We start from the raw sequence: 15,800 nt of genomic DNA on the forward strand, positions 1-15,800 counted from the left end.
AAAGAGATGGAAACCTTAGTTTAACAAAAACAAAAAAAAACCGTTAAATTATGAACTTGAAATTTACAGACAAAACAAACATGTGCCTGAGCTTTTAATTTTGCCATTTGATTAGGAACTTCCCGTTTTAAATTTTCCTCGGATTGCAGCATTTTTGTGATTTTACTTTTGTTTATAAATAAACTTACAAATACCGATGGTGTTTTAGGTGTAATACCACCAAATCATGGTACGTCACATCCGGTTGCATACGAAAGTAGGCCTAAAAAAATATTCCCTTGAATTTGACAGTTGTAGAAAATTAACCCTGCATTTCAATGCACTTACATTTTTCTGAGTCGTAAATATGTATGTTAGGTGTCTGAAAGCATCATTCTTTTTTTATTTGATGGTCTTATAAAATATTTTGGAACGTTAAGGTTACATAGTTACCAAAGCAGGTAACCAGTAAATAACAGTGTAAAAATTGGGTTGTCTACCCTCGGCGGTGGTTACTTTCTTATATGCAATGAAATGTAGTGTGAAATTTTCACTGTATCACTGGAAAGGATTGAACTTTACACATGCAAAGTATTTCTTTGGTTGAAATAAAGGTAAATACTGTTCAATTTTTTTAAAAGTGCCAATTTAACAAAGACTAATAGGGAAAAATCAATGGTGGTATTACACCTATTTAGGGAAACTAAATGTGCACTCGTGACCCTATTGTACTATCATTTTTAAAAGTTATTAATAAACCAGTTCATACATTGTAAACATGGACTATACGGAATGGATTTAGACACAGAAAGTACGTTTGAGGTAAAATTGCATTGAAATGGGGTTTTACGGGTGTTTTCTTAGTCAAATGGGTGGACAGACGAAGCTGTATTTAGATTACTGTGTTAAATTTTAAATTACCCTTACAGTTTTTGTTTTGTTTATACAACATGTGAATTTTTTATTTCAGTGTTAACCATGTTCTGAAGAGCATTCTGTTGAACAATCTTATATGTGAATTGGTCTGCAGATGACACTTCAGCATTAAAGTATGTATCAACTATCATCATGTTTTTTTTTGTTTTGGCCGCAAAAGTTTACAATTTGCCATTGTGCCGTCTACATTTTGCACAGACAATAACTCATCTAAACACTTATTTGTCCTGGATTTATACACATCAGAATCCAGTCTCACATACTTAAACTTTATAATTCTTACCAATTATTTTTTGTACCAGCATTCCAAGGGACATAACCCTTTTTAAAAACATTTTGAGGTATTTTTTTATTACTCTTTCTCCCCATTTTCTAATGTAAAATACAAGAAAGTGGACTTTTTGTGTAAATCTATTAGAAATATACTGTTATGAGTAAATAAAAAGACTTTGATACCAGTAGCAATAAATGATTGACTGAAAGGGAACCGTTATTTCTCACACTAGGGGAACAGACCAAAAACTCAAGTTACACATAAGGGCTTATAGAAACTTCCGTGTAGACTGTTAACATTTATAGAGACAGTTCTTTAAGCTAAAACACTTTAATTATTGATTTAACATTACATTTATTTCATTTTTGTGGGAAAATAATCACATTTGTTTTATCTTTTAGACAAAAGATATCAAGTTTTGATGAAAAAGAAAGGAAGGAGGAAAAATGGACCAAAACAGACCAAAACAGACCTTCAAATGAACTCTAAAAGGTGCAATAAAATTGTTTATCATCTTAAAGTTGTCTTTTGTATTCTATTTAATTGTTTGAATGCATATATCATGAGTTTATGATCAGATATTAGTCAACACTGCATTTTATAATGATACACTGAAATTAGGATTTTTCGAAGAAATTGGACTGAAATTGCCGTAGGATATGGCCTTACATTATAGTGATTTTCTCTGAAACTATATTTCTGACTGAGACAAAACTTGACAGTTATGCTTGAAATAACTTGCAATTGAAGGGGAAAAAATTGCATTAAGTTTATTTGACATTTAGGTGTTCTTTACGGGTAGGCAAAAAGTATATTTACTTAACAAATCTTCCCTTTCGTTTTACCCTAGATAAAATACACAACTGAATTTAAAAAAAGTTAACTTATTTGTTTTTTTTTTTAATTACATTGATTTCAGATCCTGGAGATTTCTAAGGTTGGTAAGTCCACATGTTTCGAGATTAAAAAAAAATTTAAATTGTGTTTGTTAAAATGCATTAATGCATCGCTATCATCCGTGTTACTAATTATTTCAAACTGCTAAGCATACACGCATCCCAACAACATGCAACATGTAAACAACTGATCGACAATTAGGAGCAAGTGCGCAGAATATTATTTAATAATTTTAATGCAAAGACAAATGCGTTCTTTTTTAATATAGCTATATTTTAAAAATCCCAATGTTGCATCGTAGGAACAAAGGCATAATTATAGTTACTATGTAAATACCAGTTTTGCTGCCATAATTTTTACGTAATTCTAAAATAAACTTCATGTGTTCGATGTGTTTGAACTTTTGATTTTGCCATTTAATTACGGTTTACCAATTTCGAATTTTCATTGGAGTTTGGTATTTTTGGTATTTTTGTTATTTTACTGTTTTTTCAATACATACATAAAAGTTAAGTGTTATCTCGCTTAATGACATAATTCATGTAACATAAATCATAGAATATTTCTTTAATTGGGAATTCGTCTCGCTATATATTTCCAGTCGTACTCTTGTGTACACTTTGTACCAAAAAGACTATTTTGATTTCGAATTACAAATACCGATGGTGTTTTACGGTTAGGCAACAAGTATATTTATTAGATATAAATCTTCCTTTTTGTTTTCAACCAGATAAATTACATAATCATGGTATTTGAATTAAGTTAACTTTTTTTTGTCACTTCCGACCCGACAACGGTACTTGAGTTATTTTTGTGTTTATGATGTATAGGTTTTGGTTATATCGTGTTCATATTTGAATGGAAATATAACAAAAAAATATCGGTAAAATTGAGAAAAGAAATGGGGAATATTTCAAAGCGACAACAACCCGGCCATAGAGCAGACAACAGCCGAAGGCCACCCATGGGTCGTCAATGTAGCGAAAAAATCCCGCACCCGGAGGCGTCCTTCAGTTGGCCCCTTAAACAGTATGTATACTAGTTCAGTTATAATGGACGTCATACTAAACTCCGAATTATACAAAAGAAACTAAAATTAAAAATCACAAGACTAACAAAGGCAAAAGGCTCCTGACTTGGGACAGGCGCAAAATTGCGGCGGGGTTAAACATGTTTATGAGATCTCAACCCTCCCCCTATACCTCTAGCCAATGTAAATTAGTAAACGCATAACAATACGCACTTTAAAAATTCATTTCAAGAGAAGTCCGAGTCCAAAGTCAGAAGATGTAACAAAAGAAAATAAACAAAATGACAATAATACATAAATAACAACAGACTACTAGTAGTTAACTGACATGCAAGCTCCAGACCTCATCAATTAAATCGATTGAAAAATTATGTCTTCATCATATGAATATCAGGCACTATCCCTCCCGTTAGGGGTTTAGTATCCTACTATTATAAAATATATGAGAAGAACATAACCCGTGTCATGCCAACAACTGGTTTTTTTTTAAATAAATGTGTTTAGTTCCGAGTACTCTATGTCTTTCAAACGCCTTTTAACTTTATGTTAGTAGCATAGAATCAAACTCAAAAACAGTTCTCATCAGTATTACATTTCAAAATAGATCTGTGACATCATGATAATGAACATTACAATTTCTCTAAATTGTTCAAAAATTAAGGAATGTATCTCCCTCGTTTTTTGTTTATAGCTCTTCATCCTTTTGATAAGCTTTGGAATTTCAAATGATTTGACAAAGAGCATCACTGAAAATGCATTTGTTGTCGAAATGCGAATTTAGTTCCGTTTATGTTATTTCATTTGTAAGTAATAGTATGCATCTCTCAAACTTGGTAAATGTAATTCAGTATAGATACCAGGATTCAAACTCATCAGCTTAGTTTAAATCGAAGAAAGTAAAAAGGCTAACTAAAGTGCAAATTTTAATGCGAAAAGCGTTGAGATCCCGATATTCCGAAAGGTTTCGACAAATACTGTTATAAGTTAGTCTATTCCTGAGGTAAAACATCTTTAGTACTTCCTTAAAATTATATTAATTTGTTCATCTTTTTTATGTAATTGAGCGATAAAACAAAACTTTAATATTAGAATCGTTTTGTTGTGTGTATATGAAAGATTTCAGTTAATATCAAAAGACTTTAAGATGGCTTAGGCGTACCGAATAAATATGTTCCAGAAACACAATTATCCCACAAATACATCGATATGATTGACTTGTTAGGATATTATCAAAGTCGACCAGTTTAAATCATTGCAAACTTCATTACTACATTAGAAGGGAAGTAGTTTAAACTATGTAACAAAAAACACATTTACTCAGTTCGTATCCCTAGTATCGTGACATCTTCTAGAGATGTTATGTGTTATACTTTACGGTGTGATACTATACAAATTCAAGTAGATTGGTTGTTCGATAAAACTTGTTTCCAGATCGATTAAAAGAAGTATGTTAATGAAATAAAGACAAAACCCCGTAGAACTGCTGTAATTTCGTGTACTTCCGTTTCCAAGTAACATACCAAACATCCGTTAATTTACTATCTATGTAAGATGAAAATGTATATTTTGTAAATATGTTGTCAAATGTGTTTATATATATTTGCTGATATATTATTGTTGTCACGTTTACCAATTTTGTTTGTTTTGGTTGCCCACGCAATTGTGCCAAAATAATGAAATTAAAAATACAAGTGGGACATTAACCTAGTCATGAGACCAGAAGGTTGATCCAAACTTTTTCCTTGCCAAATGCATGTACCAAGTCAACAAAATTTCCAGTCATTCAGTTGGTTGGATACGTCAAGCGTTTGACATTGCTTTGGGTATTGAAGATTTCTTCCTTTTTGAATTTATCCTGAAGTTCGGTACTTTTGTTTATGCTTTTTTCATATACATCACTGTCATACATTTGTTGTGAATTATCATTTTTTTCTGTATGGATCTGCCATATTGAGTAGTGATATTTAAGAAGCCGTCATTAACTTTTTTATTCAAAAGCCCTCAAATGTCATCTACTGTGATCAAAATAGTTTCAAAAACGTTTCTTTATCGTATATAGGTCTAATTCAAGGTACCTATGGTGCAGCGTTTATGACGTTTTATTGAAAAGAAAAAGGTATTTCACGATTTATATGCGCACTACATGTATTTCGGGATTAATTTTCATTTGATGTGCTAAACAAAGGCAACAGTAGTAAATCGCTCTTACGAAGTCATAAATCTATCAAGAGATATTACCGTTTCAGTGAAAAACAAAATGAAAAGGGCTTGAACAGTTAAGGGCATACGATTCAGTTACAGTGGAGGTAATGACGTTGATAACGAAAATTGTTTTTTCGGGACGTCAAACTGTGACTTATCGGAAAAAGATACAGTTTTCGACTGATTTTTATCATTAAAACTGATTTAACTTGAAAACGAATTCATGCACCCCTTTTTTTTAAAGTGACATTTGGTTTTATTACGTATGAAGATAATGTATATCAATTTTCATGAATAAGTCAATAGTGCAATATTTTTTTTAGATTTGATAGATTTACTGCAAATGAAGACGTTATTTTTCTACATTCATGAACATTTGATAAATATGAGTTTTTTTGTAAATATAAAATGTACAAATTTATAGAACATTTAAAAAGAAATTTCAAATAATTTAACAAAAAAGCTTGTATTTATCGTTTTAAACCGAAAAGTAATAGATTATACTGCAAATGAAGACGTTATGTTTCTACATTCATGAACATTTGATGAATATGAGTTTTTTGTAAATATAAAATGTACAAATTTATAGAACATTTATATAAAAATGAAATTACAAATAATTTAACAAAAAAAGTTTGTGTTTATCGTTTTAAACCGAAAAGTAGTAGATTATACTGCAAATGAAGACGTTATTTTTCTACATTCATGAACATTTGATAAATATGAGTTTTTTGTAAATATAAAATGTACAAATTTATAGAACATTTATATAAAAATGAAATCACAAATAATTTAACAAAAAAAAGCTTGCGTTTATCGTTTTAAACAAAAAAGTAGATGATTATAGTAGCTTCTGAATGCATTACTAAACAGTTTTAGTCTATTCATATAAATCACAGCTTTCGCTCTTGGTATCATCTTGTTAAAACTGCTGCGACAATTCCAAATCTTAGGAGAAGTCACACTAAACAGGGAAAGTGAGTGTTGATCCGACAAATGGAACGTATGTGTGACACAGATATCCATAAAGGTCAATCAATTGATGATGCGATCTGTGAAAGTTGAAATGATAATTTGGATGTACATGCAAATACATGTGTGTTGTACTAACACAATATTCTGATAGGTTGGTACTTTTTTTTAATTTTAAACAACCACCTCAGTTTGATATTAATAAGTATTGCAATTTTTATTGTTATTAAATGTAATATCAGTATTTAGTACAAATATAATCTCAAATCAATCCTAATTCTATCTTATTTTTGATAAATAGTTTAAGTCATTCAAATGTAACGTTATTTTTTGTGTGCTGTTTTATAAATTCAAATTTGACGTCATTTTTTGTCCTTTTTTACAATTTCAAATGTGACGTATCGTCTTGCGTTAAGGCCTTGACTAACTCGGGTGGGTTTATTTTTTGTGTTGGAATATGTTTGTTTATGTAAGGTATCCGGGTTTTTTTTCTGTAGTTAGTTAATACTTCATTTTTATCATGTATATCTTTTATATAGTCATTTTATAAAATTTACTGTTTGCAAAAGTATCAACTATCTAAATAATAAGGATGTTCTTATCCCAAGCAGAAAACCATAGCCGTATTTGGCTTTTTTTAACTTTTCATCAGTGCTTGTACTTGTTTTGGATTTCGAACTTTTGTATCTGGACGTCACTAGTAAGTCTTGTGTGGACGAAACGCACTTCTGGCGTATTAAATTTTAAACCTGGTGCCTTTTGTTAGCTTTTATTCGTGTGTTTCTTTGTCCAATATGTTATACTATTTATTTGTGTTGTAGTCCTGTAATGTTGTGTTGTCATTTTAATGTTATATTTAACATTGCCATTAAAGCGTGAGGTTTGGCATGCCACAAAACTAGGTTCAACCCACCATTTTTTTCTTTAAAAAAAATGTCCTGTACCAGGTTAGGAATATGGCCATTGTTAAATTAGTTCGTTTATGTGTGTGTTACATTTTAACATTGTGTTTCTTTTGTGTCGTTTATTTCCTCTTATATTTGAGTGTGAATCCACATTATTATAAGACGTGTCACGGTACTTTTATATCCCACATTCATGTATTTAGTTTTGATGTTATATTTGTTATTCTCGTCGGATTTTGTCTAATGCTTAGTTCGTTTTGTATGTGTTACATTTTAATGTTGTATCGTTGTTCTCCTCTTATATTTGATGCGTTTCCCTCAGTTTTAGTTTGTAACCCGGATTTGTTTTTTTCTATCGATTTATGAGTTTTGAACAGCGGTATACTACTGTTGCCTTTTTTTGTCCCCTAGGACTTGAAAATATCTAGTATCAAACTGGTATGATATTTTCCAACACAATAACAATAAAAAAAAAATGATTAAAATGTTCACATGCATATGTTATGTATTTATTGCAAAGGGTTCAGCAGAATATTTTTATTTGATATCTCTTACGATACGAAAAAAAAACACTTTTATCAAATGCAATGCGTTGGAAGCACTTTTCTTGATTAACTATCTCAAGAAACATAAAAAATCAAGTGCAAGAAAGTGTAAATTCTTGCAGAGCAGAGTAACATACATGAATATTTGCAAACTGCTTAGAGTCTGAAATGACCATAGGTTGTGCTCGAACAGTAAAGAGCACATAATTTACCTACTTTTTAATGAAATTTTAAAATTTGACAGCAATACCCAAACAGACTAAACAACCTGGCATTCTGAAAGATCAATATAATTCAGACAACTCTTTAGTTTTATGAAAATCCAAGTTCATTTGAAAAAGTTATAAAAAAAGATGACTCTGAATTTAGTCCAAACTAAGATTCTAGCTATTCATCCTAATGATCTAATCCTTAAACGTGACAGCAATAAATCGAAATAAAAAACAACCTGGCTTTCTTTAAACCAGTATAACTAAGATAGCTGTAAAGTTTTATAAGATTCCAAGTTAATTTGCAAAGGTTCTAGAAATAATTAATGGTGACTATCTGAACTAGCTTTTTTTACCTATTATTGAAATCCTTTAATTTGACAGCAATGAATCAAACTAACAAATAACCTGTAATTTGGTTAGATCAATATATAATTGAGTAAGATAGGCTGATTCAGACAAGTTTAGGCTTAATTTAGATTGTCTAGATTTAGTCAAGACTGGTCAAGAAAGGTCAAAACTGGTCGAGCATTTGTCGAAATCATTTCAAACTATACCAAGGTTATCAAGTACTGAATTAGACTAATTGAATAAAGTTGATACCAAAGTCGAGTACAGTTAAGATTACATCGAGTCTTATTAAGTGAAATGTATGCTAGACTTTACTGGGTAAACAAAAAATATGGCCTTTTCAGACTTTGAGCTGTTTGTAGTGACTTCAACTTTTTAGTATCCAGCAAAGATTGCCTTCAAAAATAGTCGCATATCTGTCATATTGTATCGTAAACTATATTTTATACTTTCAGAAGATTAACACATGTTACTTTAACAAACTTTTATTTGAAATTGTCCATCAAAACAATTCGAAAATATTAAAAACTAAGGTTTGAAATCCCTTAGGCAAGTTACCCTTAGATGGATTTTGCTATTTTGTAAGTCTTTTTGATTTGTACAGCTCTTCAACTGTTTATATTCTTATACATCCATATATATTTGGCCTTGACCGTTCCTGATTAACCTAAATAACAGAAAAGTACTTCGGACGAAATTTATAACGTGTTGTTGCATGTTTTGTGAATTTAAAAAAAGAAGATGTGGTATGATTGCCAATGAGACAACTCTCCATATTAGACCAAAATGACACAGACATTAACAACTATAGGTCAAAGTACGGCCTTCAACAATGAGCTAAGCCCTTACCGAATAATCAGCTATAAAAGGCTCCGAAATGACAATGTAAAACAATTCAAACGAGAAAACTAACGGCCTTATTTATGTAAAAATGAACAAAAAACAAATATGTAACATAAACAAACGACAACAACTAAATTACATGTTCCTGAATGTCAATTGTATGTTTGTTTTAAAATTTGCTTCATCATGTCAAATTACGGTTATAATGATGAAATATGATTTATAAAGAATATTGTTTTATATAATTCGCTACAGTGAATATTTTCAATCAAACTTAACAGCTGCAGAAAGGTCTGACGCAGTTCATTCCATTTTTAACTACACACTCATGTTTCCAAATTTTCTCAAATGTCATATCATACGAGCAAACCTATATTTGACTAACTTTTTATTTGTTTATTATTTATTTACAATGACTGCAAATCCTACATATCGTTAAGGTTGGTATTTCCACATGTTTCGTGATTAGAATAAAACTTTAAATTGTGTTTGTTAAAATACATTAATGTGTCGCAATCATTTAATTTCAAGGACAACGGGAATGTACGAATGTTAAAAGGGGACATTAAACGATTTTCTACGTATCCTTTCACTCCTTTCAATTATGTGTTAATATTTGAATTGGAATATGAAAAAACCTATCGGTACTCTATGTTTCACTAACGTCTTTTTACTTTATTTCAGTAGCATAGAATCAAAATTGAAAACAGTTCTCACCAATCTAACGTTTCAAAATAGATCTGTGACAGTATTATAATGCACATCTTACATTTGTAAGTGATAATATGCAACTTTCAAACTTAGTACACGTACATTGTATGTAAACACAACATACATATCAGGATTCAAACTGTGTACATCAGACGCGTTTCTCCTAACAAACACCCATTAGTTACGTTTGAATCGAAGAAGTTAAAAAGGCTTAATTAAGTACAAATGCGAAGAAATGTATTGAAAAATACAGTTATAGGTTGCATTTCTGTAAATATTGACAATGCATTTTCCCATAGGAACTCCCATTACGGCTAAAATTGTACCACTTTTACTATGAAGTTTTGAAAAAAATCAAATCCTAGAATGGGAAAATCATATGCACTAATTTTTTTCAAAGGTATAAACAATATACACATGTGCATGTACTGGTAACATTCCCAAGTATGTCTCTATGAGATGCAACATAGAGATCGTAACTGGTACCCAGTATGTAAACAAAGTAAATCATTTAAGAAATAATTGATGCAAGCTATACTTTATTATAGTTTTAACATGGGTAGGCATTATATTCGTGATTATTTTTGCCAGGGCTAAAATAACACGAATATAATGCCTACCCATGTTAAAACTACAATAAAGTATAGCTCGAATCATTTATTTCGATTCTGAATAGAACAATTAAGGTAATTTCTATGTCCGATTAGTACAAGTGTAAAAGCGTTTGTGTTAGCTCTTCCATGAACCTCCCTTTTTATTGGTAAAGAAGCCAACGGATGGCACTGTGATTTTTCAGAGGGATGAGTTTAAACAGCCAGCATGAAAGGTTGTCGTATCTAGGTCAAATATGTCAATTTCGGAATGCAACACATTACAGTCATAATAAATGAATCAGTAACAACATGTGCATCATTTAAGAGTTTGAAAGTGTTTTAAGTTAATGAAATATATAAAATGCATGCCAATTTGATCAAATGCATTATTCTGCAGTAGTCAATATACGCATGTGCAAACACACTTTATTGGATTTAGACCATGGCTTTGTTCACAAAGGGAAAGAAGCTCGTCATATTAGAATTAAGAATATTCTATATCTCCCCAAGAGAGGCGTGGTTTGGGAAACAGCTGTATTTACAAAGTGCAATCTATAAGTTCTTCTTTAGTATTAATTTCTTCCTCTTTTATAAAATTGAGCGGTAAAACAGCACTTTAATATCAAAATCTTTTTTTGAGTGTATATACCTTTTTTTGTAAATCTCAAGACTCTAAGATGGCTTATGCGTACCGAATAAATATGTTCCAGACACATAATTATCTCACATATACATCGATATGATAGACTTGTTACGATAAAAATTATCAACGTCAACCAGTTTGAATCATTGCAAACTTCATAAATAGAAGAGAAGTAATTTCAACTATGTAACAAAAAATACATTTACTCGAGCTCGGTTCGTATTCATAGTATCGTGACATCTTTTAAATATGGAACGCCACAGCTGCCTTAGGATAACAATAACCATATCATTCCGGGTAAAGATATATCATGAAGCAAATGTTCTATACTATAACAACATTTTACTATAATACTCTGTCAATTTGCTATATCACTAAGATCAATTTATATACTATAAAGACACTTTGATACAACATGGAGCTACCTTTTTATACTATTCTGTCATTTCACTTTGTTATGAAGATAATAGTTCATACTATGAAGACATCTTGATATAACATGAAGCTACATTTTCATACTGATTTGTCATTTAACTAAACTATTATGTGATATTGCTATGTCATAAAGATACATTTATACTATAAAGATATCTGAATATAACATTAAGCAACTTTTTCATACTATTTTGTCACCCCAGTATATTAAAACGATAACTTTGTATTCTATACAATCATCTCGATACAACATGGAACAATTTTGTCATACTATTATGTCATTTAACTACCTTATAAAGAAATATTTTAATATTAAGCTAACAGTTTTTATATTACGAAGTGTGATCTATATACCAGTAGACTATTTGATTACACTATAAGACCATTTCGTTATACCCTTTCACCATATCATAAGACCATTTCACCATGCATATCATAAGGCCATTTTATCATATCATTATACCATTTCACCATATCACAAGACCATTTCATCATACCATAAGACAAATCTATAAATAGCTGCAAAAATTCCCCGCGAAAATCATCCGCAACATCGATTGTAATGAGAGAGAAAAAGACCGTGAAGGAAATCTTTTTGTGGGCCTTCGCGAATCCCTTTCAAGATGAATGAATTTATTGACTCTAATGTTGCATTTCCCATCAGCGATGCGGAGTTGCAAAGACTTGGTGTCGACAAGACAGGCGACACATACAGATTGGTATACCTCCTTAAAATAAATACACAAAAACTAAATAACATACAAGACAAAAACAAAAAGATGGTCTATATTCTTTTCGCCAAATTTTAGTTATCATGACAACAACCTGTTTGTTTTAGATGGTTTACTTGAAGCACATCTTTTCAAATCATTTTGACAGGTACGATGCAAAATGTGTGACCCGTATCCCGTAACTATTTCAATTAAGCCGTATTCTTGAATGTTTTTATTAACTAATAGCTGAAAGCCAGATCGGCATATGTTTAAAATGATATTATTATTAAAATCATAATGATCTTTAAAACGCAGTTAACAAATCAATGCTGAAAATTGATAAATCTTTACTTTTCTATATAAAATTAACCATTTTATAACATATTTACTATATACCGTTTGTTCCTCTTTACATAAGCTTTCGAATGAGGTATAAGGTATATAATCAGACTGTATTTAGGGACTGGAGGGTCACAGCAGTCCATTCCATTATTCAAAATATCCATTTCATTATTCAAAGTTGGCTATTTCTTAATTTTTACGCGTGTTTTATGTCCTCTGTAACCCTTATAATTGTCATTGCTGCACAATCGGTTTGTTATATCTATAATCATAGGATGCAGAATAGCCAAGGTCCAGTGAGAATAAAAAAGACAACGTAGAGTATTCAAAAGAGTAGGTACGGTAAGGACTGATTTTGGCCTCAAAATTTCAGGTTCATCTGACGAAATATGTTGACCACTTTTTAAACACTTAAGTGTCTATTTCTTTTGAATCAATAAGTTTAAGTGAACGATTTGAACTGATTCAGTTATTAAAAACCATCCGATTCAAGCTCAAATATGAAAAATCTACCAAATATGCCGAAAAATGTCACTTTTCAGATTGTTTTTGTTAAAAATGAAAGTGGCCGCATCCGTGTTTATCCTCAACCTTTGTATATGTTATGTATTATCATAAAATACAGCTTACATTTCAATATTAAAGATGGATACACGCAGCCACTTTCGTTTTAAACGAAAACCGTCTAAAATTTAACTAAAATGCTAGAAATGTGAAGATTTCAGTAATATAGCATGACTTTATTGGTGTTGGTACCCGATATATGTGCATTGTATTGTCAAAACCAGCCCATATTTATGAAGCAGAAGCATTCCTCTGTCCAATAAATAACTAAAAGTTTATATTTCAACAATTTTGTAAAACTGCTATATTTTGGGGCCAAAAAGGGGTCTTACTGTACCTACTCCTTTGTAGTTTTCATTTTAGACTCGTACATATATATATATATATATACAACTCGTCTAAACATCAACCCAACAATGTTAGATCTGTAAATTTGCTTTCGCAAATTTTTGGTTCTTCCCTCGCCGGGATTCGAACCCATGCTACTGTGATATCGTGACACCAAATCGCCTGCACTGCAGCCGTCCCGCTAGACCACACGACCACCTGGGCTCTCAAATATGTTTTGTTATTCAGGTCGTCCATACATTTAACCGAGGAATTTCTGTTAAATATAGGTAGGAAAACCCACCATTTAATCTTCCGATGCTAGAGAAATAAATCAACTTTAATATCTAAAGTGTGTTTTCATTTTATTTTTCTGATATTTCTTTGAATATTTGTTCGAAAACACCAAAAAGACGTTACGGTATTTAGACATACGGGCTAAAGCTATAGTGTCAAAGTCAATTTTTTAAATTTCTATTTCACTATTCACCGCTTCAACTTGAATAATGAAACATTTATTATTTTATTATTCATTATTCATCACTTATTTGTTTTAGATTTATGAGTTTGACTGTCCCTTTGGTATCTTTCGTCCCTCTTTTATAGGCGAGTGACATTCAGACCTAAAACATATTATTAATGCACCTATCTAACACACAGCTATATTATATATCATTCGAAAAAATTATTTTTCTCGGTCGTAAAAGTGAAATATGGTGCTTTTTTTTTTTTTAAATTGGGGTCAAAGGTCATTCACAAAAAATTGAAAGAATAACACTTTTGTAGTATTATTATCTTATTTGAAGCAGCTGGTAATATAGTTAATTCAAATTTTACTTTACAAGATGCTATGATAACGTCTCTCTGATTCTTAGTTGCATATCGTTCATGGTTTGGCGATAATTGACGTCATTTTGACGTTTTCACTCTGCTATAGGTAAAACGGTACTTTTTACAAAAACGACGTACATGTATAATAACAAATATTTGACCTTAAATGTGTTAATATTTACTATAATTGATGGTATACCATCCACAATTTTTAAAAAATATGATGAAATATTTGTAAGTAGGACGAGTAAAAGGGAGAGAAAACAACGCAATAAAGAGAGTAAAAAGTAGACGTATTTGTCACATCACCAGTGACAATAGTCGCCTGTTTGTTGACAGTCTACAAACCGTGTCAAGATCGGAAATCACTATCTTACATGTTTAATAGAACCACAAGCAAAGTTAAAGAGGATATACGAATCACATTTTACGTCTGTCCGTCCGTCATTCCCCACTTGTTTGCGGCCCGTGTCGAACTAAATCAGGTAACTAATACATGTATACAGATATACAGTTTAACCAAAAACCAATGATTTCAAATATAAAATGCATTGCTTTGAACTATAGCACTGATGTTAAACACACTTAGTTCAGAGGTGTATTATGGGATGGCACGTGGTTCTTCATAAATTAAATCAGTTCATCTTAACATTGACATTGACATTTAAGCCGTCAAGTTTTCAAACATTGTTTGATTCGTGCTTGTCTGGTTTGTGTCCAGTCCATATCTTTTGAACCGTTGAACCTGGATTTTCCAAACTAAGTATACATATACATCATATAATAGGGGATGGTCATAAACTAAAATCAGGTCACTGTGATATGGATCCAATCATAATGGAATCCTGCCCGCGACATATATAGCTGCAAAGCTAAGGTTTACCAAACTTCAGATACAGAAGTCGGTTTCACAATAAAACTTAAGACAAGATTAATCGTAAGTAAACTGAACTTTTCATGACATACGACCAGCTTTAGTCGTAAGATTTTTTTGTGAAACTCACCCCAGATGCAAAAATTAGAATGCGGTGATTTACAAAATAAAGTTAGGTCCCACGGTGACCTTTATTTTGACATTTGGGATTATATACTTTACAAACACTTTGATTTCTTAACGTAATTTTTTTTATTACGACTTCATTTATTTTCACTCACATTCGTGCAGTCCAAAGTTTTGCAGTTAAAAACTGCAAGCATTAATTTCTTACCAGTATTCAAAACTTAGATATATATAGATATTTACCAACGAATAAGAATTTGCGGTTTTCAGTTCGGCTAAACCTATATATATAGTTTGTTTTTTTCATTCTGGGGGAGTTTCTATGAATAATCTATTTCTTTAAAAGAAGCGAAATAAATCTAATTTATTACAAATAATTCCATTTTCATTTTTGTGATTTTTAACAATATAAGACAATCGAAATTCATATTTAGAAACTGAGCCTGTGAAGCTTTTGCTTTACTGGAACAATTCCTGATACTTCGCTGTAACTGACAT

At 31.0% G+C, this 15,800-nt stretch overlaps 1 long non-coding RNA gene across 2 annotated transcripts; it reads left to right on the top strand.

Moving 5' to 3' along the window:
* Nucleotides 1-207: 207 nt before the first annotated feature.
* On the top strand, nucleotides 208-1,709 carry LOC139490333 (uncharacterized). Of its 2 annotated transcripts, XR_011656289.1 has the most exons (3): nucleotides 208-593; nucleotides 950-1,028; nucleotides 1,591-1,709. It is a non-coding gene; the product is annotated as an uncharacterized lncRNA (long non-coding RNA). The 2 variants fall into 2 exon arrangements; XR_011656288.1 differs by lacking the exon at nucleotides 208-593 and having other exon boundaries at nucleotides 717-1,028.
* Nucleotides 1,710-15,800: the final 14,091 nt, after the last annotated feature.

The sequence above is a fragment of the Mytilus edulis genome, chromosome 9 (assembly GCF_963676685.1).
Source record: "Mytilus edulis chromosome 9, xbMytEdul2.2, whole genome shotgun sequence".
Classification (NCBI taxonomy): Eukaryota; Metazoa; Mollusca; class Bivalvia; order Mytilida; family Mytilidae; genus Mytilus; species Mytilus edulis.